This window comes from Cervus elaphus, chromosome 32, assembly GCF_910594005.1.
Source record: "Cervus elaphus chromosome 32, mCerEla1.1, whole genome shotgun sequence".
Classification (NCBI taxonomy): domain Eukaryota; kingdom Metazoa; phylum Chordata; class Mammalia; order Artiodactyla; family Cervidae; genus Cervus; species Cervus elaphus.
The window spans coordinates 10,018,776-10,045,739 of NC_057846.1; the positions used below are offsets into that span (position 1 = coordinate 10,018,776).

General features: G+C 47.0%; 1 protein-coding gene across 1 annotated transcript in view; it reads left to right on the forward strand.

Moving 5' to 3' along the window:
* DLGAP2 (DLG associated protein 2) overlaps window positions 1–26,964 on the forward strand; it is a 587,786-nt gene that overhangs the window by 108,695 nt on the left and 452,127 nt on the right. Inside the window, exons 3-4 of the mRNA XM_043893841.1 lie at window positions 9,564–9,621; window positions 24,908–24,962. The gene's annotated coding sequence lies outside the window, so the exon portion shown is untranslated. The remainder of the gene's footprint in view (window positions 1–9,563; window positions 9,622–24,907; window positions 24,963–26,964) is intronic.

Genomic DNA, 26,964 nt, shown 5'->3' on the forward strand with positions numbered 1-26,964 from the left:
TTTATTCTCAAGAGGACTTCTGCAAACTAAATTAGAATTCCAAACAAGCTGGCGAATTATTCAGAAAATTGCAGGAAATGAATGTGACAGCCGGGATGCAGCAGTGCTTGTGGACATGCTGGCAGAGCTGGCCTGGTGAGCATGTGCTGATCAGACCCGAGATGGAGCAGCACCATCTGGTTATCTGTATTGTCCAGCGGCAGGATGCACTCCTCCAGGGCGAAGGGTGTTTGCTGGTCGATGCTTTGCTGTGTCAGCCAAGAGATTGTTCTCTGAAGATAATTCATGTGCTTTTTTATTCCCCAGATGATACTCTGTGGCTCTGGGTACATGAATGTCAGTTATCCTCTTTGAAATCTTTAGGGAAGTATTTCAAAAGGCAGTTAAGTATAAATTCACTTCCTGCGGGCTGTTTAGATTGGCAGACTTTTTGAAAGAAATTCAACTTTCTGCATCAGTGTTTTCAACCATTTTCTGTAACTGCTCTGAAATATACATAGAAACAGTTTCACAAACGCCTCATGATTATGGCTTTTCTAAGTAGATCTGGATAGAATTGAATTAGAAATAAGTGAAAACCTGTCTTGAGTACTGCTGGAACTGTGAGAACATGCGATAGGCAGATGCCGAGGAGCTGAAGTGCTGAGACGTTAAGTAGCTCGTTTCCGCCTGTAACTGGAGTGAAGCGTGGAGGGCAGAGCACCGCGCACGTTGTGGCAGTAGGTTCTGCCCCAGCCTTGGGGAGACGTGGCCGCGGGCTGAGCCGTCGCCCTCGAGGTGCTCTCTGGCTGGGTGGGAAGCAGTGTCCCCATGGCTGATGGACCCTTTCCTAGGGGTCCTGCAGGAACCTGGGTGTCCACAGTGATGGGAAGAGTAGCCGTGTGGCTTAGGGAAGTGAAAGTGAAAGTCGCTTAGTCGTGTCCGACTCTTTGCGACCCCGTGGGCTGTACAGTCCATGGAATTCTCCAGCCAGAATACTAGAGTGGGTAGCCTATCCCTTCTTCAGAGTATCTTCCTGACCCAAGGATCAAACCTGGTCTCGGGAAATTGACTCAATTCTTCCTCTTCCTCAGGTTCTACATCCATGAAATGAGTGGCTTAGAATAGACCATATGCAAGGGTTGCTTCTGAATTCACATTTTTAAAATCAAACATGGAAGTAATTTAATTTGAAGCCTCAGCTTTGGAAATGGTGATTTTCCCTGTTCCTGGAAGCCTGGTGTTGACACATACACACTGATAGACCCTGAATGGTTAGGTTACTTCATATTTTACTCAATAGCTTATAAAATTGATGGACAAGATTGAGGAAATTAACCACAGTGCTTTTCCATTGTTGCAGAGAATGTGGGTCATTTGAGTGTGGGTTTGTAGGCCTCTCAACAGGTGTATTGACGTAAAGTTGGCAGCTGAGCTGACTGCGAATATATGACCCCAAATTGTGTTTTTCTGTACTGTTTGTAAGTTGTTTCTGCATGCACTGCTGTGTGTGAGTGCGTGGCTCTGGTGGGGTGTATTTGGTGTGCTTTATTCCCTGCTGCTGACAGTATGTAGTGGGTGTAATTCAGAATGGGATGGTCATGTCAATGTATGGCAAAAACCACTGCAATATTTTAAAGTAGTTAGCCTCCAATTAAATAAATAATTTTTTTTAAAAAGTAGGATGGTTTTGGAATTGGAGTGGGAGTCAGGGTGTGCACTCACCCTCCACCCCTCGACCAGGCCTGGACCAACCAAGGATGCGTTAATGCCAGTTGCATCATTTTCTCTCTGGCCCAAGGGGCCCAGCCCTAAACAGCAAATAATGGTTAAATCCCCAGTATTTAAGAGCAACCTTAGGCCCACTAGGGTTAAATTTCAGGTCTGGGCTTCCCTGTGGCTCAGACAGTAAAGAATCTCCCTGCACTGAAGGGGACCACGGTTCAGTCCTTGGGTTGGGAAGATCCACAGGAGGAGGAAGTGACGACCCACTCCAGTGTTCTTGCCTGGAGAATCCCATGGACAGAGGAGCCTGGTGGGCTGCAGTCCATGGGGCTGCAAAGAGCCAGACATGACCAAACGACTAACACACACACTTGAGGCCCCCTAAGAAGGGTCATTTCTTAGTTCTTACTTCAGGTAGACAGATACAGCATCTCATCACATTTCACTGTTTAATTAAGTCCACACTTCTTGAAAATAAAATTTCAGTGTTCTGAAATCTGTTTTGGCCAGAAACACACAGAAGGGGTGATCTCCTGGCTGCAGGAGGCCCTCTTTGATTGTTGTTGGGATGCTTTGATATAGTATTTTAATTTGCATTCAGTTAGAATAATATATATCCACTCATTGGGAGTTACAAGTTATAAAATGTAGGATTTAAAGCTGGAAGTCAAAACAGTATTCTTGTCAATAAACATTTACAGCCATGAAATGATGGGTGTTATGTTTTGGGAGCTCGTGGCACTTACGACTGGTCAGGCCCTGTGTTAACAGTGATAGTTTATTTTTTAGGAGGTAATTTGAAATAGTAAGACACTTTAAAATAAAAATTAATATTTATGTTACTCAGTGTTGTTGTCATTTATGAGGATAAGACAAAATATACACCTACTTCTTTTCATATCTCTTTTCTCTGGAATTTAAGTGGTTTGTATTCGCAGATATAGAAAAACTGCAAAGTGGATTTAGGAATCTCAAACATAAACTTGCTGAAAATCTGAATGTTTTCTAGATGGAGGAGCCTTGAATGGGTCCTTAAATCTGGAAGTGATAGGTGTTCAGGGTCCAGTTGGGGTGGTCCTGCGCACATGGGGGCTGGAGCTGGACAGCAGACTGACTCCGAGTGCCGCCTGACCTCTGCTGCACTGGAGGGGCAGCCTCCCCCAGCGGGCCTCCGTCTGTCCCTGATGGCGTCCGGTTCGTGAAGGAGGACATGGGTTCCCACTGGACCCTCTGAACCTGCAGCCCGGGCCCCTGGGCTCTGGCTGGCAGCTCGTACGTTAGAGCGGCGCTCCCTGTCTGGGGGGCACCTCTGAGGCCCCGCCAGACTCCTCCCCGCCTCGCGCTTCTCCGTCCACGTGGCCGCACCCCCGGCCAGGCTTGGTGTGGCCACCACACCTGTCATCCTGCGCCCCCCGTCCTCTGCCTTCCCCACCGCCCCTCCTGCCAGGACACGGCTGCACGGGGTGGGTGCTTATGGGACGATCAAGTTTACCTCAAGTGCGAGGAGGGAGGCCCTACCTAGCCCGCCGCTTTCCTGCCTTCTCCGAGAGGCTGCAGCTCACCCTGGAGCACCTTCTGGGCAGGGGGCAGGCGTGGGAAGGCCCAGTTGTCTGCACTGTCCCTCACACAGGAGCACCCTTTCCCTCTGAGCCGCCTGTGCCATCCATTTGGAAATAGGCTATGTGTGTGTGCTCATTCAGTCGTGTCTGACTCTGTGACCCCATGGACTGTAGCGCACCAGGCTCCTCTATCCAGGGAGGATTTCCCAGGCGGGCATGCTGAGTGGGTTGCCATTTCCTCCTCCAGGGAATCTTCCCGACCCAGGAATCGAGCCTGTGCCCCCTGTGTCTCTTGCATTGGCAGGGGGCTTACTGCTGAACAGCCTGGGAAGCCCTGACTGGAGTAGGTTGAGGGGAAAGTGTTGTAATGAGGCTCATCATATTCTTCTCCACTGGCATGGGCTTCCTCTTTATGTTCATAGTGAAGGAAAATATCTTAGGGCCATATTTGGGGGCATATGATCATTACTTAATTGCTGTAATTTAGGTGCAGGATGGAACCCCAAAGTCTTTAGCATGCTCTATTTTTCTCAGCATGGGTCCATCAGCCCCTCTTTAAAAACTCCCAGAAACTGGAAACCAGGCCCTTGATTAGGCTTCCTGTCCGTGTGGTTCAGAATCTGACACTGTGGCCCCAGACCCCTCTCTCTGCAGCCTCATCTCGGCAGCGGGGGGTGCTGATTCTGGCCCCATTTCCTCTTAACTCCTCCACATCCAGGAGACCTGGGAGCCCATCCAGGGCAGCTGTAGGGTTGCTGGAGGCTTGAGAAGGTCTCCATCTACGCTCCCCACCTGGCTCCAGGCCAAGCTGTGGCCCAGCCTCACTCAGTGCCACTGCTGCTCACGGACCCTCTTTCCAGGTGTCCCAGGCAGAGTGGGCTGTCTGTCCTTGGCGAGGGAAGCAGACGTTACTGACAGCCTGGCCATGGGGACCAGCAGCCCGCAGTACCTGGGTCATAAGAGTCTCAAGGTCATGACTGTGGCTTCTAAGCGTTACTCCCCAGCATTGGTACCTGTGGGCCTCACACGCATTACCCTGTTCAGGCCTAGATTTGCCGTTTCTCCCTCCCTATGAATCACCTGTGATTTGCATTCCTAATCTTCTGGGTCTCTGAGTGTCCCATGTGACTTTTCAGGAACAGCTGCTCAGAGTGTTTTTCCCCTGTTTCCCATCCCACAGCAGAGAAGGAAATGGCAACCCACTCCAGTACTCTTGCCTGGAAAATCCCATGGATGGAAGAGCCTGGTGGGCTACAGTCCACAGGGTCACGAAGAGTCAGACGCCACTGAGCTACTTCACTTTCACTTTTCACTTTCACTTTTCACTTTCATGTATTGGAGAAGGAAATGGTAACCCACTCCAGTGTTCTTGCCTGGAGAATCCCAGGGACGGGGGAGCCTGGGGGGCTGCCATCTATGGGGTCGCACGGAATCGGACATGACTGAAGCGACTTAGCAGCAACAGCATCCCACAGCACCGGGACCCCTGGGTCTGCAGGCAGGCAGGCCTCTCTGGTTTTCATGACCTCAGTGATCTTGTTCACATGTTGTCTTGTTTTCTCTGTACCAGAAGGGCCGTCCTCCATGCCAGGCCATAGGGATGGGCGCCAGGGTAGACTCAGGCATTTCTGCCATCCTGGCCTCGTCCATTGTGCGTTGTCTAAGTCCATGACTACACTTCGTGTGCTGTTTACCTGCTGTCCCCACAGATTAAGCGACTGTTGAAAGCTGGGCTCAGAGGCAGACTCTTCAAATCAAGTTTTGTCTCTGACTGTCAGGGTTTGCTCTGTGCAAGAGAAATTCTGCCTTTCCTCTGTGTCTTTCCTGGGAGCAGCCAGCTTTATTTATTTTCACAGTTTTATATTGGAATGTTTTGAATTCCGTTGTGTTTAATCATCTGAACTTTGTGTCCCTGATCATTTTAATTAGCAAACACAAACCCCTTAAGCTTGATTTTTCCAATTTGGTGGAGAAGGGGAGGTGTCATTGAAGGGAGAAGATGTGATGTCAGGTTTATGCTTGTGGCAGTTGCTGGATCCTTATTATAGCGTTGATTCATTGTGATATCAAGCTATTTTAGAGCTAAAGAAGGACGATGTTGTTATAGTTTGATTGTATGGATTTTTTTGCTTTGTATTCTGGTTACTGATGGCAGTAACCTTGGCAGTAAATGCAAGGATTTAGATTTGGGCTTTGATGATTATGAGCAAATCACACTGATACTGACTACATGTTAGAATCTATGTCATGGAAGACTTAACCTCATCATCTATGCTTGAGGATTTCTCAGTCTCTAATCCCCGTTCATGTTTTTAACTGGGAAATGACTCTCTGAATAATTCTATTTTGAGTAACATTCTAGAAAGTGAACCCAACACTTCCTAAGTGGTGTATTTTGCCTTCCACTCAAGTGTTTATTGAGAATGTATTTCCTCAACTTTCTTGTGACAATTGTACCAGTTTTACAATCACTTTGAAAAAGTTTGTTAACATCTGAGAAGATAGTTCAACACTTAAAATTTTATTTTTAAAGTTTCTCATCAGCTCCATCAGTCATGTCCATTGCTTCAAATGTAAACCCTTGTCAGTTATTTAAAGGTGTCACAATGTTTGTATGTATATTTTCAGCTAATTAAAAAGGTTTTTACATTTCTACCTTTATTGTTTGTGTTTAAGAAGAATATATGACCTTAAGGACACACTGAAAAATTGGGCGTGTAAGAGAAAGAACGTTGCTGTTGTTTATTCTGACAACTCTGTTTTCTGTTTGTCTCAGGGTGTCTCGTGTATCACTGTCTGGCCTTGAGGTTGTGCCTGTTAGGTGCAGTCAGGGTCTGTCTCATCCTGAGGCTGCTCTCAGCCACACTCAGGATTCACGTGTGTGACCTTTCACTGTCCACCTTCCTGTGCTGTGGCTGCAGGACTGCATGTTCCTGTTCTGGCTTCTGATTCAAAAGCTCTCGTGACAGTCAATCCGTGGGAGCTTCATCCACGGATAAGGCGAGCCACCTCGGTCGCTTATGAAACACGCATGACGGTGTCTCCCGGGAAGAAGCCCGTGTGCTGTGGAACACACAGCGAGTCATGACTCTGGGGCCCACTGTGGACTGGAGGACCTGTCACAGTGGGAGTGACCCAGAGGAAGATTCTAAAGAGGAGCTCTGGACACATCCGGTGACGCCACCTTCGGGATGGTGCTCTCTTCCCAGGGACGTGTGGCTTGAGGGCTGTGGTCAGCTGGGTCTGGGTATATCCAACACGTGCCCGTCCCGCCACCTCATGGCCAGTCACATGCCCTACCTACGGGTCGGTCCTCCTCTGGTTGTGAGGCGTCGCAGGCCAGTGTGTCCTGGTGGGGACTGGCTGGAGAGGCAGTATCGGGCAGTCTGGAGATGCTGCTGAAGCAGCTCGTGTCCCCTGGCATTGCGATGGTGATGTTCAGGGACCTGGAAAGTAGTGATCCCGTGTGGTCTGATTTCTTTGGCAGAAAAGGACACCCTGGTCTGCCCCCATCCCCAACACCTGCACGCTGAGCCGGAGCCAACCACCCAGCAGCTGTGTGGTCCCCTGGCCGCAGCCTGCCTCCAGCAGTGCTCAGCTGCCCCCTTCAGACCTCGTACCCTTGTATGCTCTTCTCTTCACTTCATTACTGTGCAGCTTTGTATAATTGGGAGCCAGTTGATTATTTTCCCCTTGGTACATCAGCCACCCCCAAACTGTTCCTGCATGCTGGGAGTGACCGTCTTCTTTGGTGGCTGTACTTTCTTTAATGCCCTTGGAGGAGCCGCACTGAGGCCTGGACTGTGGTCACCCCTCCCGCGTGCCCCCCGTTCCCCTGAGTAGTGGTGCCTGCCCTGTCCTGTGTCCTGGCCAGCTCTGCAGCAGTTCTTCCTCCAGCTCAGGCAGTGCCACACACTCAGCTTTTGCAGAAAAATTCCGTTTATATTTGTACTCTGAGAGCTTGAGTGTACAGTAACTAAAATAGGTGTTTCTTAACTTGCTTCATGGAAAGTGACCTCCAGTCACGGATAACCACTAAAAGAAAACCACGTCTCAAGGCTCTTTAATCATCCGAGACTTCCGTCTGCTCCTGGGTTGGTGGCTGCATAGAGTTGAACTTAATAAACTTAATAAGAAAAGCCAGTGGCTCCTTGAGCTTCATAACAAGTGTATACACATGATCTTGAGTCGTAGCTGGAACATTAGGAAGCAGGAGCTGGTCAGAGAGTCCGAGATTGTTCCCTGGACTCTTGGGCTCATGACCTGGATGCAGTGGCATCTGAGAAGACCCAGTGGGCCTCCAGCACCCCTCGGGCTGGACATGTGCCTGACAGCCTGAACTCTGGCCTCAGGAGGGAGGCAGGGAAGGATTAGAGAGGGGTCATGTTGGTTCTGGGGAAAGCAGGATTTGGAGATGGCTGAGAACATGTCACCACTGATTTACAAGACAATTTGATGTTAAAAGTCAAGTTCAGGCCCTTTTTCATTCTTCCTCACGTCCTCAACCAATCTGTATCCACACAACCGTCGCTTCTGGCACGTTTCCTCTCTGCCTCCTCTAAAACCCAGTTTTCCTTCTGTGGCTGTTTCTTTGTCAGTTTTCCTCCAGTGCAGATGTTTTTGCAGGTTTCGTCATCTGCACTTCTCCCTTGACCGGTCCCTGGAGCTGCCGTCCACATTTCCTGCTTTAAGCATCACTGGCCTGCGGGTGGACCTGGGGGTCTCTGTGCTTCCTGGGCCTTGCTCCCAGGGCTGTGAGTTTCTCGGCAGGGCAGGGACAGTGCCCCTGCAGTCGGCCTCTCTCTCAGTCAGCCTGTCCCCTCACTGTCTCCCCACTTCCAGGCTCCTGTGGTCTCCAGGTCATTCTTCTCTACACACCATCATCCCTGGGTTTTCTGCCTCTTCTCCTTGCTCTGGTCACACCCGCATCTCACATCTTGCCGACGGTCCCAGGAAAGTCGAAGGTTGGCGCCTCCCGAGCCATGGGGGGCTGTGTCCCCCGGCTGTCTCTTGCCTGCTCCTTGAGATCAGTGTGACGGGCTGGAGAAGAGGGTGACCAAGCTGACCAACCGGTGTATTTATTCTCCGGCCCTGAGATGCCAGCTGCACCTGATGCTCAGCACCAGCTCCTCACTCTCTGTCCTCTGATTGTTCAGAACAATAGAAACCACCCAACAACCCCATAAGACGTCCTGTGGCAGCAAATACTGAGTGACCTCAGGCCTTCCCTTCCCCTGGCACCAGATCTCAGGCATCTCCTTGTGGTCGTTTTAGTAGTTGTGCCACCGCGAGCCACAGGTTCCAGTCCCCTTCCGCAGGGCACAGGGTCACCCTGGTCAGTCACCCCGCCTGCAGACCAGGTCAGATCAGAGATCAGTTCCAGGCTCAGCTGATTTTCTTCAGGTGGCCATCCAGCTGTCCACACCTCAGTTAATCCATTAAGCCTTCTTCGTCCAACTTTAACTGAGGCACAGTATTTCCCACTCATACTTTGGTTTATTTCTAGATTTTTCTTTGCTTCCTTTGCTCTAGCAGTTTCAGGCCACATTCACAGTAAGCTTTGTAGTAACTGACAGGGTTATCCCCCTGTATCTCCTGACATGTTTATTCATCCAGGTAAACTTTAAAATCATGTTTCAAGTTTCCAAACAATCCTGTTTGAAATTTTGTTTGGGATTATGTTGGATTTACAGATAAAGTTGGGAAGAGCTGACACTCAGAGACTCTTATCACATAGCACTGTGCACGTCTCCATTTATTTGAGTATACTAAATAATCTTTATTCATATTTTATTCGGTCTTCACAGCCTCACATTATTTGCCACCCTGAGATATTTCACGAGATGGGAGGCAGCAGCCGTGCGCTACTGTGTTTTTGTTGACTTTATTCTTAAATATTCTGCAGTTTCTGCTTTAGCAGGTCAGTGCATGTGCATTCATGATAGATTTGGACTTTTACTATTTATCTGTTATGAAATTTCCTTTCTATTGAAAGTCTTGTCCTGAACACAACTATAATACATCTCAGTTCTTGTTGATGTCTGTTTATTCGGGAGACCTTGAGTTGGGTTTTATTTTTTGACACAGTCCTCATTTTTCTCTCTCTGGGTGATTTTGTCCTATTGAATACAGCACATATCTTGTGGTAGTGTGTAAGTGTATGTCATTGCTTGTACATGCTTGAAAACTTTAAAAGATGATGTGCTTTGCTCTATGCTGTGTGTATTCCATGAACTTTCTTCTCGTTCTTCCCCAGAAATTTAGAAGAAATTTATTCTGTTTTTGTTTTATTTTAAATAGTGTATGGAAGTCTCCGTTTCTTGACTATGGAATTTCAAAGCAAGAACTCGTTGGAAAGGTGAGGAAACATTACACTCTTTTAACTAAAAGCAAACTTTCCTTCTACCCAAGGAAAGGTTTCCTCATTTGAAAAAGCCAACTCTGTTGAGAAATACTTCACACACTACACAGTTTACCCATTTGCAGTGTATAATAATCCTATGATTTTGAGTTTATACAACATCACTATAATTTCAGAACATTTTCATCCCCTTGTCCTCCCAGCCCTCACCCGAGTCCTAGGCACCCCTGATGTGCTTCATGTCTCTGTTGAGTTCCCTGTTCTGGACAATTCATGTCAGTGGAATCATGTGACATGAGGTCTTGGGAATTTTTCACTTGAGCATAATGTTTTCAAGGTTGAGTTCATTCACATTGTGTTTAAACTTTATTCCTGTTTAAAATGAATATTTTTTAAATCTTTAAAGGTTAAATTTTTTGTTACTCTAATTATGAAAAAATACATGTAACTTAAAATTCGTTATTTTAACCATTCTTAAACGTCCAGCTCAGTGGCATCAAGTACGTTCAAACTGTTGTACAACCATCACCACCATCATCTCCAGACCTTTCTCAGCATAATCAGTTTATTTCCAAATCCAAATCATAAAACTGTGCTACAGGTCTTTCCTTTAAGAGCTCAGGCAGTTTATCCATTGAGAATTAGTGTGTGTGTGAGATTAGGGCCCTGCCTCATCCTTTTGTGCATGGCTGCTGGTTGTCTCAGTACCATCTGCTGAGAAGTCTCCTCTCCCAGTTGAGGCGTCTTGGCCCATTTGTTGAAGGTCATCTGACCATGAAATATGTGAATTTACATCTGGAGTCTCAATTCTGTTACACTAATCAGTTCTGTGCCAGAACCACGCTGTCTTGATTACTGTTTTGTAGGAAGTTTCAAAATCCACATGTGAGTCCTTCAACTTTTTGTTCTTTTTCAAGGTTGTTTTGGCTATTCTGGGTATGTTGCTATTTTGTATGCATTTTGCAGTCATATTGTTAGTGTCTAAAAAGAAGTCAGTGGTGCGGATAACATTGAATCTAATCAGTCTGAAGAGTGTTGCCACCTCAACAGTACTGTCATCTGATTCATAAACTTGAGATGCTTTTTTGTTTGTTTAAGTATTTAATTTCTTTCAAAAGTGTTTGTAGTTTTCAGAGTAAAAAGTTTTCTTTTGTTAAACTTATTCCTAACTATTTTATTCTTTTTGATGCAGTTGTAAGTGAAATTGTTCTCATTTTTTGTGGGTCCTGTATTTATCTTTTATCTCAGTATAATTGATTTACAGTGTTTTATTAGTTTCTGCTTCACAGCAGAGGGAGTCGGCTGCACCCACACTTGCACGCCCTGCCTCCGGAGCCTCCCCCCACACACGCCACACCCGCCCTCTGGACCATCAGCTACATGCACATTTACACACCCGGCCTCCAGAGCCTCCCCCACACGCCGCACCCGCCCTCTGGACCATCAGCTACATGCACACTTACATGCCCAGCCTCCGGAGCCCCCCACACACGCCGCACCCGCCCTCTGGACCATCAGCTACACGCACACTTACACGCCCGGCCTCCGGAGTCTCCCCCCACACGCCGCACCCGCCCTCTGGACCATCAGCTACACGCACACTTACACGCCCGGCCTCCGGAGCCTCCCCCCACACGCCGCACCCGCCCTCTGGACCATCAGCTACACGCACACTTACACGCCCGGCCTCCGGAGCCTCCCCACACGCCGCACCCGCCCTCTGGACCATCAGCTACATGCACACTTACACGCCCGGCCTCCGGAGCCTCCCCACACGCCGCACCCGCCCTCTGGACCACCAGAGAGCACCGCGCTGAGCCCCCTGCGCTGTGCAGCGGCGCCCCGTCAGCCCCCTGGTTTAGAACTACGGTTGTTTTGTTTTTTTAAATCAATCTTGTATCCTTCAACCTTATAGAACTTATTTATTGGTTCTAATTGTTTTTAATGTATTTCTTAGAATTTTTTAGGTACAGAATTATGTCAACAGCAAATAGTGTTAGTTTTACTTCTTCCTTTCCAATCCGGATGCTTCTGTTCCTTTTCACTGCCTTTTGGGGGGCCTCTAGCCACTTAGCAGCAGCAGCAGTGTAACATTGAATAGAAGAGGTGAAAGTGGGCATCCCAGTCTTATTCTTGCTCTTTGGGAGACAGCATTCAGTTTCTCTCCACTAGGTATGATGTTAGTTGTAGGTTTTCGTAGATGTCTTTTTCAGATTGAGGTAGCTCCCTTCTATCCCTAACTTGCTGAGGGTCTATCAAGAACGTATAATTATTTTTATATGTTACTAGATTAGTTCTGCCAATATTTTATGGAGAATTTTTGCATCTATGTTCATGAGAGATATTTATCCTTATCCTTCTTTTCTCATCAGGTCTTTGATTTTGGTATCAGGGTAAACTGATCTTATAAAATATCTTGGAAGTGTTCCCTTTTCTTACATTTTTTAGGGTGAATTTGTGTTAATTCTTCCTAAACTTTTGGAAGAATTTGGTGGAAAAGCTATTTGGGTTTGAGCTTTTCTTTGTGAACACATTTTGTTTACTGGATTTGAGGAATTTGTCCATTTCATCTAAGTTATCTAATTTGTTGATGCAGGTTGTTCATAGTTTTCTTTTTCAGTCCTTAATCCTTTCCCCCTGTAAAGTTTATATAACATCCCCTGTTTCATTCTTGATCCTGAAGGTTGTTTGAACCTTGCCTTTTTTCTTGATCATTCTAACTAAAGGCTTGTTTCATTGATCATTTCAGTGAACTAGCTTTTGATTTCATTTTTCTCTTTTGTTTTTTCATTTTTTCTCTTTATGCTCTCTATTACACAAGTTTCTGCTTTAATCTTTATTATTTTCTTCCTTTGTGTTCACTTTGTTCTTCTTTTCCCAGTTTTTTAAGCTGAAAGTGTAGCTTGCTTATTTGAGATCTTTCTTCTTTCTTAATAAAAGCATTTGTAGCTATACATTTTCCTCTAACTATTCCTTTAGCAGTCTTCGTTTTCATTAATCCCGACATATTTTCTGATTTTCTTTTTGATTTGTTCTTTGCCCCAGTGGTTATTTAGGAATGCTTTGTTTAATTTGCACATACTTGTCAGTTTCCCATTTCTTTCTTGTTATTGATATCTCATCCTATTTCATTGTGATCAGAGAACATAATTTGTGTTAACACTGTCCTTTTAAATTTGTTGAACTTTTTCTCTGGAGTATCATGTGGTCTGTTCTGGTGCATGTTGCAGGTGTGCTTGAGGAAACTGAGTACTTTGATGCTGTTGTCGGGGGAATTTTTGTAGATGTGTGTCAGGTCTAGTTGATGTATAGAGCTGCTCACGGACTCTGTACTGTTGCTCTTGTGTCTGAATGTTCTCCCTGTTACTGGAGATGAGGTACTGACAGCTTCAGCTATTATTGTTGGATAGCTCACTGCATTTCTGACAGTCTTTGGTTCTTAACCACTGAATTGCCACAGAAGTCCCTTGCTCTAGCTTTCCTATGTTGCTGTTTGCAAGGTGTCTTATTTTCATTCCTATTACTTTAAATCTATTTGCATTTTTGAATGTATAGTATGTTTCCTCTAGACAGCATAGAGTTAGAGCATGTTTTCTTTTTTAATCCATTCTGACAATCTATGCCTTTGATGTGATTGTCTAATCCATGCACATTTAGTGTTAGCGATATAGTTGGAGTTATAACTGCTGTTTCACTTTTTATGTTCCATTTATCTCAGTTTCATTTGTCTTCATTTCGTTATTCTTCCTTACCACTTTTTTTGCATAAACTGAATATCTTTTTAGGGCTTCCCGAGAGGCTCAGCAGTGAAGAACATGCCCGCAGTGCAGGAGACACAGAAGACTCGAGTTCGATCTCTGGCTTGGGGAGATCCTGGAGAAGGGAATGGCACCCCACTCCAGTATTCTTGCCTGAGAAGTCCCGGGGGCAGAGGAGCCTGGTGGGCTACTGTCCATGGGGTCGCAAAGAGTCGGGCATGACTGAGTGAGCACATGCACATGGATATTTTTAATTTTGCATTTTAATTCTTTAATGTTTTTCACTACATATTTTTAGTCATTTCTTTTGTGGCGCCCCCCCACCCTGTTCTGAGGCTCTTTTCATGTTTCTTCATTCTGTTTGCTGTCTTTTCTTCAGCATAACCTCTATCAGTCTATTTTCAGGTTCATTCATTCTTTCTTCTCTTAGTGCAGATCTGCTGTTGAGCCCTTTAAGTGAGTTTCCATTTTAGCTATTTTACTTTTGACACCAAATTTTCCATTTCTGTGAATAATTTCTGTCCCTGTATTAATATCTGTTTATCAACATTGTCCTCTTACTTTACTTCTGTAATCATGGTTTTCATCAGTTCTGTGAGCAGGTTTATATTGGCTACTTTGAAGTGTTTTTCTGATAGGTCTGATCACTGGCCCCTGTTCTAGGTGGTTTCTGTTGCTTGCTTTTGTTTGGATGTATGGCTCGCACTTTCCTGTTTCTTTGCACGTTCTTACTTACTGAAAGCTACATTTTAATGAGGTATTAATAGCAACTGTCAGCACCAGCCCCCTCCCTCCAGGCTTGTTGTTGTTTGTTTGTTTATTTGTTTAATGTCTGGCTGGATTATTTTAGTGACATCTGTCTCCACCTTCCAGGTTGAATGTCAGGTGCTGTTCCTCAAGGATGTACAGCTCTGGGTGTGCCCACATCGCCCTGATTGGGGTAGGGGGCGGTGGTTGGCAGGCGTCCCCTCCTTTTCCCTGCCTACCTCCATCTGTTAAACTCCATGACTCTTTTCTTGTGGGAAGATTTCTCTATTGTTTTAAACTGTGCTCTGGGGCATGAATTGCTCTAAGAATGAATCAGTCAGATTTTGGCTCCTTTGAGGAAAAAGTCTCCAAGGCTCTGATCTTTGTTTGGACCCCACGTGGGTTCCTCCCCGCTTCCTGTTCCCGGTTCTCCCCTGTAAAGTAGTCACGACAGCTTAGCTTGTGTGGGATGGCCTTTCACTGTAGGCCCCTGCTCCCAAAAGCGCCCTCAGAATGAAAGGCTTCTTTCTGTTCTGTGCAGAAGAAGTCAGGTTTGGGGAGAAGAGCCTGGAAGCTATCCTTTCCTTCTGCCCCAGAATCTCTGAGGTGGGACTCTGGAGCCGGGGGTTGGGACGAAGGCAGTCTTCTCTCCCAGCAGCACAACTCCCTTCCCCAGGACCTGAACAGCAGCACAGGGTCCCTGCGTGCATCCAGCACGTTGCAGCAGGCAGGGCAGTCAGGGCCCCCTGATCTCAGCCCACTGCCCGCTGGGTAAAGCCCAGGTGCCATGCGTGGGCCTGGAGAATGGAAGGGCCCAAGTCCCCATGTGCTCAGCTGGCAGCCAGGGCAGGGGGTGAGGCTGGAAGCCCTTCTCTCCTGGGGGAAAGCCCTGGCTGGGTCTGGGAGGGGTGCAGGAGGGAGGCTGGTCGGCCTGCCGTCCTAGTGCCGTCCCGGCCTCGTTGAGCTGAGCTAGGGGCACGGGGTGAGAGGGAGCAAACGAGATTCTAGGACCACCAACTCTCATCTTTTCCCCAAATTTCTGTAGACTTCCTGGAGATTTTCTTCACTATCCGTTTGTCCTTAGGACCACTTCCAGAGGCTGAAATGGTTTTGTTTTGTTTTGCTATAATCTTCACCACCTTCCCTGGGGAGCAGGGAGTGGGGTTTTTGTACTGTCATACTGGCAGTCAATCTCATCTTTAATGATGGAGAGACCTGAGTATGTTTAAACACTCCTGTGAAAAACTCAGTGGTGGGGGCAGATTGAATTTGTGGGCAGAGATGGAAAATCAGTGGACACAGATCCTTTTAGGAGAACATGGAGTTGAGGACACATTGAGGGTGCAGAGTCAGGCACATGGGATGCACCTCTGATGTAACAGAGGTCAAGGGACCTCTCGTTGGGGCTGTGAAGTTCTGGAGCCCCTGAGGCTCGCTGTGCACTTCCTGGGAGAGGGACAGAGGTGGGCTGGGGTCTCAGGGGGGCATGTAAGGTGGTGGCTTACAAGGCTCTCGAAGCTGCTGGGCAGAGAGGGAGCCTGCATTTCCAGGAAAACATGTTAGGATTTGTAGTTAGAGGGTGGAGGGGAGGAGTCTCATCTTTTAATTCTGGAGTCTTCAGCAGACAGTTGTTATTAACCAGGCTCAGGATCCACTCTTAATCTTGTTACTGAAGGTGCATGGAGTCCCGGGTGGATGGTGTGCTGGCTGATGGTGGCTTGAGGGGATGTGTTTCTCCATGTCTTCAACAGCACTAGTTTCTTCTTGTCTTTTTGATGATGGCCTTCTGACAGGTGTGAGGTGACACCACACTGCGGTGTGATTTGCGTTGCCCTGATGACTAGCAGTCTTGAGGATCTTCTCATGTGCCTTTAGCCACCTGCATGTCTTCTTTGGAAAAATATCTGTTCATGTTTTTTTGCTTATTGTTTAATCAGTTCATTTGTTGGAGAAAAGGAAACTCTGGTACACTCTTGGTGAAAATATAAATTCGTACATCCAGTATGGAGGTTCCTTAAAAAATTAAATATAGAACCACCATATGGTCCAGCCACCCTATTTCTGGGTGTGCATCCAAAGGAAATGACATCAGTAGCTTGAAGGAGGGATCTTCTCTGCATGCTCATTGCTTTAGTCACAGGAACCAAGACATAGAAATAGTCTTAAAGTGTTTGAAGACAGATGAATGGATAAGGAAGATGTGAGGTTGGGGACGTCCTGCCATTTTTGATGACATGGATGAACCTGGTGGACGCTTTTCTAAGTGAAATGAGCCAGACAGAGATAAATGCTGTGTGGTACAACTTTTACTTAGAAACAAACACACACATATGCTTATGTCATTGAAGCTGAGAGTAGAATAGTGATTACCTGAGGCTGGGGAAGGGGTGATGTGAGACCTTGATCAGAGGGCATGAACTTCCAGCTGTAAGACGAGTACAAGTCTGGGGGACCCAACGTGCAGCGTGGTGACTGCAGTTAGCAGTGTTGTGTTGCGTCCTTTAAAGATGCTGAGAGTTGGTCCCGTACGTTATCAACACATTCACACGCACACAAATGCAAGAGTCACCTCTGAGCTGAGGGGCGTGTTCATGAACTTGATGGCGATCATCTCACAGTGTACACGTGTATCAACTCATCATGTTTATGCTTTAAACATATTATAATCTAATTGGTCAGTTTTCCCTCAGTAAACCCAAAATATACCTGGGGGCTTCCAGGGTCCATACTGATGAAAACTGGCTTGCTCATGTATTAAAAAACTGAAGTTTATTATTTTAATGTTTCAGTTTTCATATGGATAGAGGTACTGTCTGAACAACTCCTATCTAGGATTCCAGAGGGAGTTTGTGTCTGACCCAGTTAATCCCTGGGCTAAAAGAGTGAGGCAGAGGAGGCTCCCCGTGGTGGAACTGGATGTGGGACAGAGGGGCCTTTCACAGAGGGAGTCATAAAACACATTTTAGGTCAAGGAGCATCACGCCCACGGTCAACCTCAGGGCTGGGGAAGGATGGGAAAAATCCCAGCGGTTCTGCTAGGGGCCAGACTGGGGGTGGGGAGAACCTTCTGAAACTCTGAGCTGGCCGAGGTGATGCCATCATGTGAAAGGGCATCCATGAGCGTTTGAGAGAGGAGGCCACTGTCAGAAAACTGGAAACCGGCAGGCGCTGCTGCGGACGTGGAGCAACGGGACCCTCGTGTGCTGGTGTGGGAGGTCAGCCGGTGCAGCCGCTGTGGGAGCGGATGAAGAATCACACTTCCCCAGAGCACAGACAGAGCTCCCTGTGCTGCGCCCTCCCACCAGTCTGCCCTGTACATGGTGTCAGCCGCCTGTGTGTGTCGTCCGTCTCCCAGCTCCCTCCACCCCGCCTTAGCCCCTTGCTGTCCTTGCAGTTCTCTCCTGCGGTGTCTCTGTTGCAGATAAGCTCCCTTATAAACCGGTCTGTGTGCATGCTCAGTCGTGTCCAACTCTGTGACTCTACAGACTAGAGCCCACCAGGCTCCTCTGTCCATGGGGTTTCCCAGGCAAGAATACTGGAGTGGGTTGTCATTTCCTCCTCCAGGGCATCTTCCTGACCCAGGGATTGAACCTGTGTCTCCTATGTGTTCTGCATTGGCAAGTGGATTCTTTACCACTAGCACCACCTGGAAAGCCTTAGATGGGAGGGAAACCCACAAGGGAAGGGAATGTATGTATACATATGACTGGTTTATTTTGCTGTGCGGTAGAAGCTAACACAATGTTGTAAAGCAACTATACTGCAGTAAAAATTAAGAATAGAACTGCTGTACGGTCGAGAAATGAACCCAGAGTACCAAGAGCAGGAACTCAGAGCCTTGTCACCATGTTCACGCTGTGCCATTCGCAGCAGGAGAACAGTGGATTTATTATGAGGACTCAGCCACGGGATTGCAGAAGCTGGTAGACATACGTTATATGTTCATATACTGACATGTATGTACACATGTGCACACTGTGTGTACATCCTGTTACCCCGCGGGCCTGCTTCCCTGAAGAACCGGACAACACAGTATTTATCTCTGTCTGGAACAGTCCTGAAAGATGGTTTTGTGCCTCTTGACCCAGCCAAGGCCGTTGATTAAATGAATGTGCGCTTGTAATTTATCTCAGTTACACATGGTCTGCGCACTTGAATTTTTTTATGCTGAAAATAAATTTAATTGCATTTAATTAAATAGATGGGACCAGTATGCATCCTTGTCAACAGTAGAAAAGTAGGAAAGATGTGTTGTGAAAGGAGAGGATAGATGCAAAGCCAGCCCCAGGGGCCCCGCAGGGATTCCTGGAGCCTGGGGACAGCAGCCCTCCTGAGTGGAGGCCAGTCCAGCAGGAGGAGGCTACGGTTTCCTGATGGAGCCCAGGGCCCTGTGGTCTATATCTGTGACCCTGGGGACTACTCTGCCTGCACTGGACAGTGCGGGAGCCTACCCTGTGCCAGGCGCTAGCCAGCTCTGGGTCCAGCCTCCCTAGGATCTCCCTCCCTTTGGCCCAGGGCTGCCCTGCTGGCCGCTGCACCCTTGTCTGGGGCAGCTGATGAAGGTTCCAGCCTCCCAGGAGAGTCTGCGTTCCCGTGACCTGACGGCTTTGAAGGTGCAGCAGAGGTCAAGGTGAGGCCGAGGTCAGGGTGGCTCTCACCCCCTGACCACTGACCCGGGTGGGCGGCCCTCCCCAGTGCAGGGTGGCCGAGGGCCTGCGCTCTGTGTCCTCAAGGCACGTGGAGACAGCTCGCCTTGTGCTGGTGCCCTGGGCGTCCACCCCGGGCCTCGGCAGCCTCGCTGAGTTGTGGGGGCCCTTTGTGTGCCCCAGTCCTGACAGACAAGTGAGTGGCATATGCAGGGACTGTCTGTTACTCAGCAGCAGCTGTACTTTGTGTGTTACTGAGATTCTGGGAATGTGCTGGTCGTGGACTTCGAGGGGGAATCATCCCCTGAGCTCAGCTCCCTGGCAGGCATGCTCTGCACCATCAGTGGGGCCTGAGCTCAGCCTCCCTCAGCCTTTGGACCCTCAGGTTCAGCACCTTTGAACTGGGGCAACACAGGGGGCCTCACCGAACCTCAGGGGGCTTACTCAGATGGCGAGGGGCAGGCGCACAGCCCCACCGTTAGATTGTGGTGACCTCACGTGTTCTTGGTCCCTGTTCCTGCCTCTTACACATAGCCCTTGGGGTTCGTCTCAGGATCATGCAGGGACCACGGAGGTCACCCCCAGCCACCGGGTGTCAAAGACCCCACATCTCAGACACACAGGTCCCTCTTCTTTGTCTAACAAGGAGCTTTTATTTGTTAAAAGGCCGTAGGATCTACAAAAATACTCAAGACTAACTTTCACATGTGTAATCTGTAATCATTTCAACAAATTCGGGACCCCCACCCCATGTGCCACCCACGGCTCTGGGGGCAGGATGCAGCCGTGAGCCCAGCGGTGGAGTGGGGGGCCTGTGTTCTCACCGAGCAGGTGGAGGTGGCCATGCAGACACTTGAGGTCTGCAGGCACAGGTGTGGTTGGGAAGGGCCCATCACGCTGATTCTGCATCCCCATTGGACGTCTGGGGTGACAGCATGGAGGCAGCGATGGGGCTCTGAAGTCCCGGGAGGAGGAGGCGTATGGCTCAGGGCGTGTGGGTCATCGGGTGTCCATCCAGGGCCCAGGGAAGATGGCCGGGGAGACACCCACACACAGGAGGATTCAGGGGGAGACCTGACCTTTGCATTCCCAGTTGGGTACCCCTGAGCAGAGTGGATGGGGCAGGGTCCTGAGAGGGAGACCTCAGGCTCCAGCTCACACGCTCTCAGGGAGGGGCAGGAAGGAGACAGGTAAGCGTGAGTTACTTATTTTATAACGTCGAATGTTGAACATTCTGGATTTTCAAAGAAAGCAATTACCATTAGTTTCACAAGCACAATGGAGCTGTTTGAATCTCCCAGAGCATTTAAAAATGCCAGTGACCTCCAGTTCCTTTTACTTCTATGAAATGAATTCTCTGGAGCTAGATGAGCCCACATCAAGATAGACAGCCCACTAGTGGTCAGGATACAGGATCTTAAATTGAGCATCTGTTAGCCACCAGGGAAGCACGTTTAAAAAGTTAGAAATGGTGTTTCTTCTCATCGTTTAAATTGTCATGCCTTTTTAAGTCTGTTTTTGTGAATATAAGTTCTTAATTAGTTCTTAACCTCCTCAGCTAACAGTTTCTGAAATGTAGAAAAAGCTAATGTGACGCTAGGGCTGTGAAACAGTCAGTCCAAACTCATTCTGTGCCAATTCCTGCTATTTTTAGGCTCAGATGAATGTTCTGTAAAAAGTTAAATGGTCTCTTTGATAAGAATGGAATCCTGGTCATTTTCAGCAATTACTTTTTCTTTTTTTCTGGCTGTACCTTGCGGCGTGTGGGATCCTTGTTCCCTGACCAGGGATCTAACCCGTGCCCCCTGCAGTGGAAGCACAGCATCTTGACCACTGGACCACAGAGTTTTAACCAGTCCCTCGGTCATTTTCCAGTTCTAACGGGGACAGTAATTTAGACAAAGTGCATGTGTGTGTGTCTGTGTGTGTGTCTGTGTGTGCGTGTGAATGTGTGTTTGGAACTCCTACATGCGGCTTCCCCTCTGCAGCCACAGGACATGATAATAAAGGATGTTCTGTGCTTTACATTCAGAATTGAATGTTTGACAGTATGAGGCTTGAAGTTAGGCTGTCAGGGGGGGACATTCTTCTAAATCCTGGAGACCCCATCACACACTGTGGCTGTGGGAGGCTGGTTCTGAGCTCCATTTAGAGGGAGGGATTCATGTTCAGATTCTCACTGCCAGGAAGAGGGAGGCCTCAGCGTGACCTTGTAACGAGTCACTTTCTGTTTGCCTCCACCAAAAAATAGAGGCTCTGATAGAAGGTGCCCACGGGAGCTCCCCACTGAGCTGGACTCCCCATGAGGACAAGGAGGGGCGGTCCTGGGGGCCACAGATTCCCACCACCTCCTCTTGAGTCCAGGCCCTCTGGAATTGGAGGAGGCTCCCATACTGGAGAGGGTGACCTGCTTTTCTGAGTCCACCAAGTCAGGCTGGCTTCACCCAGAAACACCTGGAGAGGACATTTAATGTGGGCGTTTCGGACTTGGTCAAGTTGTGTGTAAAAGTCACAGTCACCCCTGCACAGAGCAGATCAGAAGGGCGCCTCTGAGCAGAGGCGGACGCACAGGTTGGGCTGAGCACGGTCTGCCTGGGCTGGGGAGCAGGGTGGGGCTGGGCCTCGGAGGCTGAACCCCTGAAGAAAGGGCATCGAGGAAAAAAGATGGCACTTCTGACCAGAGTCCTGAGGGTGCAGAGGTCACCGGAGGGCGTCCCAGGTGCCCCCGTTTTGGACAGTGGTTCGCTGAAGACTGGGAAGTGCCCTGACCATGCACTCAGCTGGTGCTACCCTATGGAAACTGCTGTGGAGCTAGTTAGTTAGTGCTGGACTGGTTAGTGCTGGGCTAGGTAGTGCTGGAGTGGATAGTGTTGGGCTGCTTAGTGCTGGACTAGATAGGCTGGAGTGGTTAGTGCTGGGCTAGTCATGCTTGGCTAGTTAGTGCTGACCTAGATAGTGGTGGGTTGGTTAGTGCTGGGCTAGTCACTGTCATTGTTTCCATTGTTTCCCTGTCTATTTGCCATGAAGTGATGGGACTGGTATGTGAACCAACAGTACGTGAACTGAGAACTTCCCGGTGTTCAGGCTGGATTTAGAAAAGGCAGGGGAACCAAAGATCAAGTTGCCACCATCTGTTGGATCATAGAAAAAGCAAGAGAGTTCCATGAAAACATCTACTTCTGCTTCACTGACTATGTTAAAGCCTTTGATTGTGTGGATCACAACAAACTGGAAAATTCTTCAAGAGATGGGAAAACCAGGCCACCTAACCTGTCTTCATGTATGCAGGTCAAGAAGCAGCAGGTAGAACTGGACATGGAACAACAGACTGGTTCCAAATTGGGAAAGGAGTTCATCAAGGCTGTGTATTGTCACCCTGCTTATTTAGCTTATGTGCAGACTATATCATGTGAAATGCTGGGCTGGATGAAGCACAAGCTGGAATCAAGATTGCTGGGAGAAATATCAATAACCTCAGATATGCAGATGACACCACTCTTACGGCAGAAAACAAAGAAGAACTAAAAAGCTTTTTGATGAAGGTGAAAGAGGAGAATGAAAAAGCTGGCTTAAAACTCAGCATTCAAAAAACTAAGAGCATGGCATCTGGTACCACTTCATGGCAAATAGATGGGGAAACAGTGAGAGACTTTATTTTCCTGGACTCCAAAATCACTGCAGATGTTGACTGCAGCCATGAAATTAAAAGACACTTGCTCCTTGGAAGAAAAGCTATGACAAACCTAGGCAGCATATTAAAAAGCAGAGATGTTACTTTGGCAGCAAAGGTCCGTATAGTCAAAGCTGTGGTTTTTCCAGTAGTCATGTACAAATCTGAGAGTTGGACCGTAAAGAAAGCTGAGCACCAAAGAAAACCCTTGAGAATCCCTTGGACTGCAAGGATATCAAGCCAGTCAATCCTAAAGGAAATCAGAATCAGTCCTGAATATTCTTTGGAAGGACTTATTCTGAAGCTGAGACTCCAATACTTTGGCCCCCTGATGTGAAGAGCTGACTCATTGGAAAAGACCCTGATGCTGGGAAAGATTGAAGGCAGGAGGAGAAAGGGATGACAGAGGACGAGATGGTTGGGTGGCGTCACTGACTCGATGGACATGAGTTTGAGCAGGCTCCGGGAGTTGGTGATGGACAGGGAAGCCTGGGGTGCTTCAGTCCTTGAGGTCACAAAGAGTCGGACACAACTGAGCGACTGAACTGTACTGAGGGCTTCCCTGGTGGTCCATGCAGTGAAGAATCTGCCTGCAATGCCAGAGACCTAGATTCGGTCCCTGTGTTAGGAAGATCCCCTGGAGAAGGGCATGGGAGATTCCCTCACTGGGATAGAATACTGAAATGGGATTCTTGCCACTCCAGTATTCTTGCCTGGAGAATCCCATAGACAGAGGTTCCTGGCAGGCCACAGTCCATGGGGTCACAAAAAAGTCAGACATGACCAAGCGACTAGTACTTTCAGGTAATGCTTGGCTAGTTAGTGCTGGGCTGGTGTGCTGTCCTGGTTACTGCCTGACTAGGTAGTGCTGGACTAGTTAGTACTGGGCTAGTGAATGCTGACTAGACAACCACCTTAGCACCTGTGTCCCCCTTCCTTTCCCCACGGTGTGAGTCAGTGTCCTGCCTGCCCCACGTGTGCCTCCTGTTTACCATACACCCCCCTCCAAAGCCCCCAAGTGTCACTCCATCAGCTCTCATGGAGACAGCGTTGTGGTCATGTGGCTGTGGTGGCAGGTCACGGGCTGTGACCTGATCTTCAGGTACTATGTCCACTTCTTCAAGATGTATTCCTGGGAAAAGTCAATGATATCAGTTTGGCCCTGAGGACAGGCACCAGGGATCCCCTGGCATCCTCTTCTGCACATTTCTGTGGCTTGTCTGTTGGCAGTAATTCCTTAGAAGAGTAGCCTGGCAACAGTGCTTTCAACTGTCCCCTGAGACAGAGATGCACACAGGGACACCCATTAGGTGGATGTTTTGATGGATCAGGCTAGCACTTTCCCCTCTGGGTGTTCATAGGCAGAAGGAACACGAGAGGCTTCTGTGGTCAAGTGACTTTAACTGCAGGACCTGGCAGAACTTTCTCATGATCACGTGCGTTTTCGTCCTGCATGTGGGCTGTATCGTGTGCAGAATTGCCCCAACTTTAAGGCATTATAAGGGTGTGGATGGGAAGGGAGCCATTATTCCAAAGGAAAACTTCTGCAAACATTGATAATGTCTGCTCAAGTCTGTTGTTTGCTCAGCTGGACCCTGAGCTGGTTGAGGGCAGCGCTCAGTCTTTGCAGCACCCCTGGTCCCCCTCCACTGGCTGAATGACTTGCTCAGAGAGGGTGGTGCTTGCTTCTTGGCTGAGGATGCTGAGGATTTGTAATCAGGGAGGAGGGTTGAGGAATGGTTGCAGCCTCGTCGGTGGATGATTTAATACAGAAGTTCAGCTTTTGCCCTAATTGAGTTGAGAAAGCATAATCATAAATTTCCCGGAGAGATCTCTTCAGTCGCAAGTTCTGTTTATGTCTGTGCTTTGTAGTTGCCTTATGTTGCTCTAGCCTCTTGGGAAAGCCTTTGCATGACTTTAAGCTTCCTTTTGCTTATCAAATAAGGTATTTCCTGCACCTTTTACTACCAAACTGTGCAGGTAAACACAGGCTCTTCTTTCACATTTTCTTGTGACTCATTCGTGATAAAGGCTTCTCAGCTTAGATCCTAGAAGATAGACTCAAGATACCATCTCAACACCCTCCATTTTCAGGCTCTAATTGCATGTCATATTTTAAAAGCCATCACAAAATTGGTGGGCCATTTGCCTTAGTGTAGGAGCGCCCTGAGTGCAGCTTTCAAGGCACTTGGAGGACCCATTAGGGACATACATTAAACAGAACTACATTACCATCCTAGGAGCAGCATATATAATCAGCACACTTACCTGATTAACCTTTTTGATGAAAAATGTATGTCATCAGAATTTTTCAGTACTGTTTAATTTGTTAGATCGTTCTGGGCATGATGACTATGCAGCATCAAACGACCTTATTAGAAAAACACTTGCAATGGTTGATTAGATGCCTTTCTCTACCTGAATGATAACCACATGTCTTTTATTTATTTGTTCTGAAACAGGTTTTGCCCGGCATTCTGCAGAAGCATTGCTGTATCTTACCAGACAGGAACACAGGTAAGTGCGTTTGTGTTTCTGATTTGAGATTGTTGGTTCTGTATCTGTGCAAAACTGAGAAATATGATTGCATAGTTAGATACCTTGATTCTTTTAAGGTAGCTATTTCATATATTGACTGAAACAAGCAAAAAAAAAAAAAAAAAAGAATGATTCGGTTCTATAGTGAGTTATGACCAGAACTCGGAGATCTGTTTTTATTTGATAAAGGAAATAGATGATTGTTGCCTTGAATTTTAAGGGAAGCCAGTTGTCTTATAAAGTTGAATATATTAATATTAATTTCAGTTGTTTCTTTTGTGGATGATATTTATTAAGGCAAACCACCATTGTTGGTTAGCATGGAATGGATTTAGAGTCTGTTTGCAGTCAAGGCTTTCCTTGCTCTCAGGGTGGGACTGGCCAGTTGTTATGTTCTTAAAACCTTGAGGATCTTCGTGAATAAAACAACAGTATGTGTGTCTTAGAGTGGGAGATGCTATGACTCTGTGGTTTCTTGGTGTCGGGCAGACGTATGTGGCTGGCAGTTGTAATTAAGGTAGTTTTCATTGCTTCTAAGGAAACATGATGGAGGGAAAAGCCTGAAAAAAAATCCTTTGGAACTTTGTTGTTTTAAATTTAAACAGAGAATAATTGACATGGAGTGTTATCCTGCAGGTCTACGTCTCAGTCACTCTCCTGTGCTTCTAATTTCCAGCATTTTATTCAGAGACTCAAGTCCTGAGGAAAAGGTAGAGTTGCTGGTTCATTTGTGCACAGGGTTTTACTAGAGTTTATTCATTTCTAGAATCAGTTGTCTCATGTCTGTCTACATCTGGGATACTCTTGTTGGGTATGAAACAGAGGCTTCTGACACTTCCTCGTGTATTTTCTAACTGAACAAAATAAATCCTAATGGACTCTTTTGTGATAACTAGGAGAGTGTAATCCACTGGGATTTTCTCTACTTTTATCATAAATAGTGTCTTGACTGGAGGTTATGTTTAATGGGGTCTCATTCGTACATGGCAAGGCATTGTTTATACTGTGCCTTCCAGTGTAAAATCCTGAGTATTCTGGAAAAATAAGATCTTCATTTTTTAAACTTATGATTATGGATAGATTATATTACTAACTATAATTTTTCAAAAAAGTTCATAGACCTGTCTCTGTTTTGGTTTTGTCTGATCAATTACATCTTAGCTGAAAATTTGAGCAAATTTACTGCTTATAGGGAAGTTTGTTTAGAACATGGTTAGATTTTTTTTTTAATGAGAAATATGTTTTTTCACCTATATAATCAGCTCCTATACTCATTAACTTATTCACAGCAATGGTGGTAGCAACTGAATGTTCTCTCAAGGTATGATTACATTTATCTATGAAATCTTGTAACTCTTTGATTTCCTTGCACAATCTTAGGTAAGAGTTCTAAGGAGAAGGTAATGGGAACAGAAAGAGGAGGGATTAACATCTGAATGCACAATATCTGACTTCTCATGAGGTAAAAGTGATAGGTAGTTCCCTTCCATTATAAATTATCAATATGTGTTAGCCTTCCGGAAAAGGGGGTTCCTCACTGATACGTAGAAGTAGTTTCTACATCACTGATAGAAATTCACATAAATTGAGGGGCTACTTCAAAAAGTATATGATAGAATTTAGGGAAGATAGTCCATTCACAGTGGTTGATGGAGTTCTCCAATAAGCAGGCTCCCAAATGGGAGGCGTTGGTCCACATAGCAGTCCCTTAGTAGCCTTGTCACGGCCTATCAGTAATTGGCTGTGATTTTTAGAGCACAAAAAATGATAGGGTATTTATTGAGCCTGTTTGTGCTTCCTGAAAGTCTTGGTTAGTAATGAAAAATGTGAACAAGTCACATGCAAAGAAACAAAGATTTTGCAAACAGTGTCCATTGACAGCAGTGAGTACAACACAGTTTAAGGCAGAATTCAGTTTCCAGATTAGTTTTTCTCTTCCAGGTGAGTCATTGTTGATTCTGAGATGCAAAAAAGAATAGTG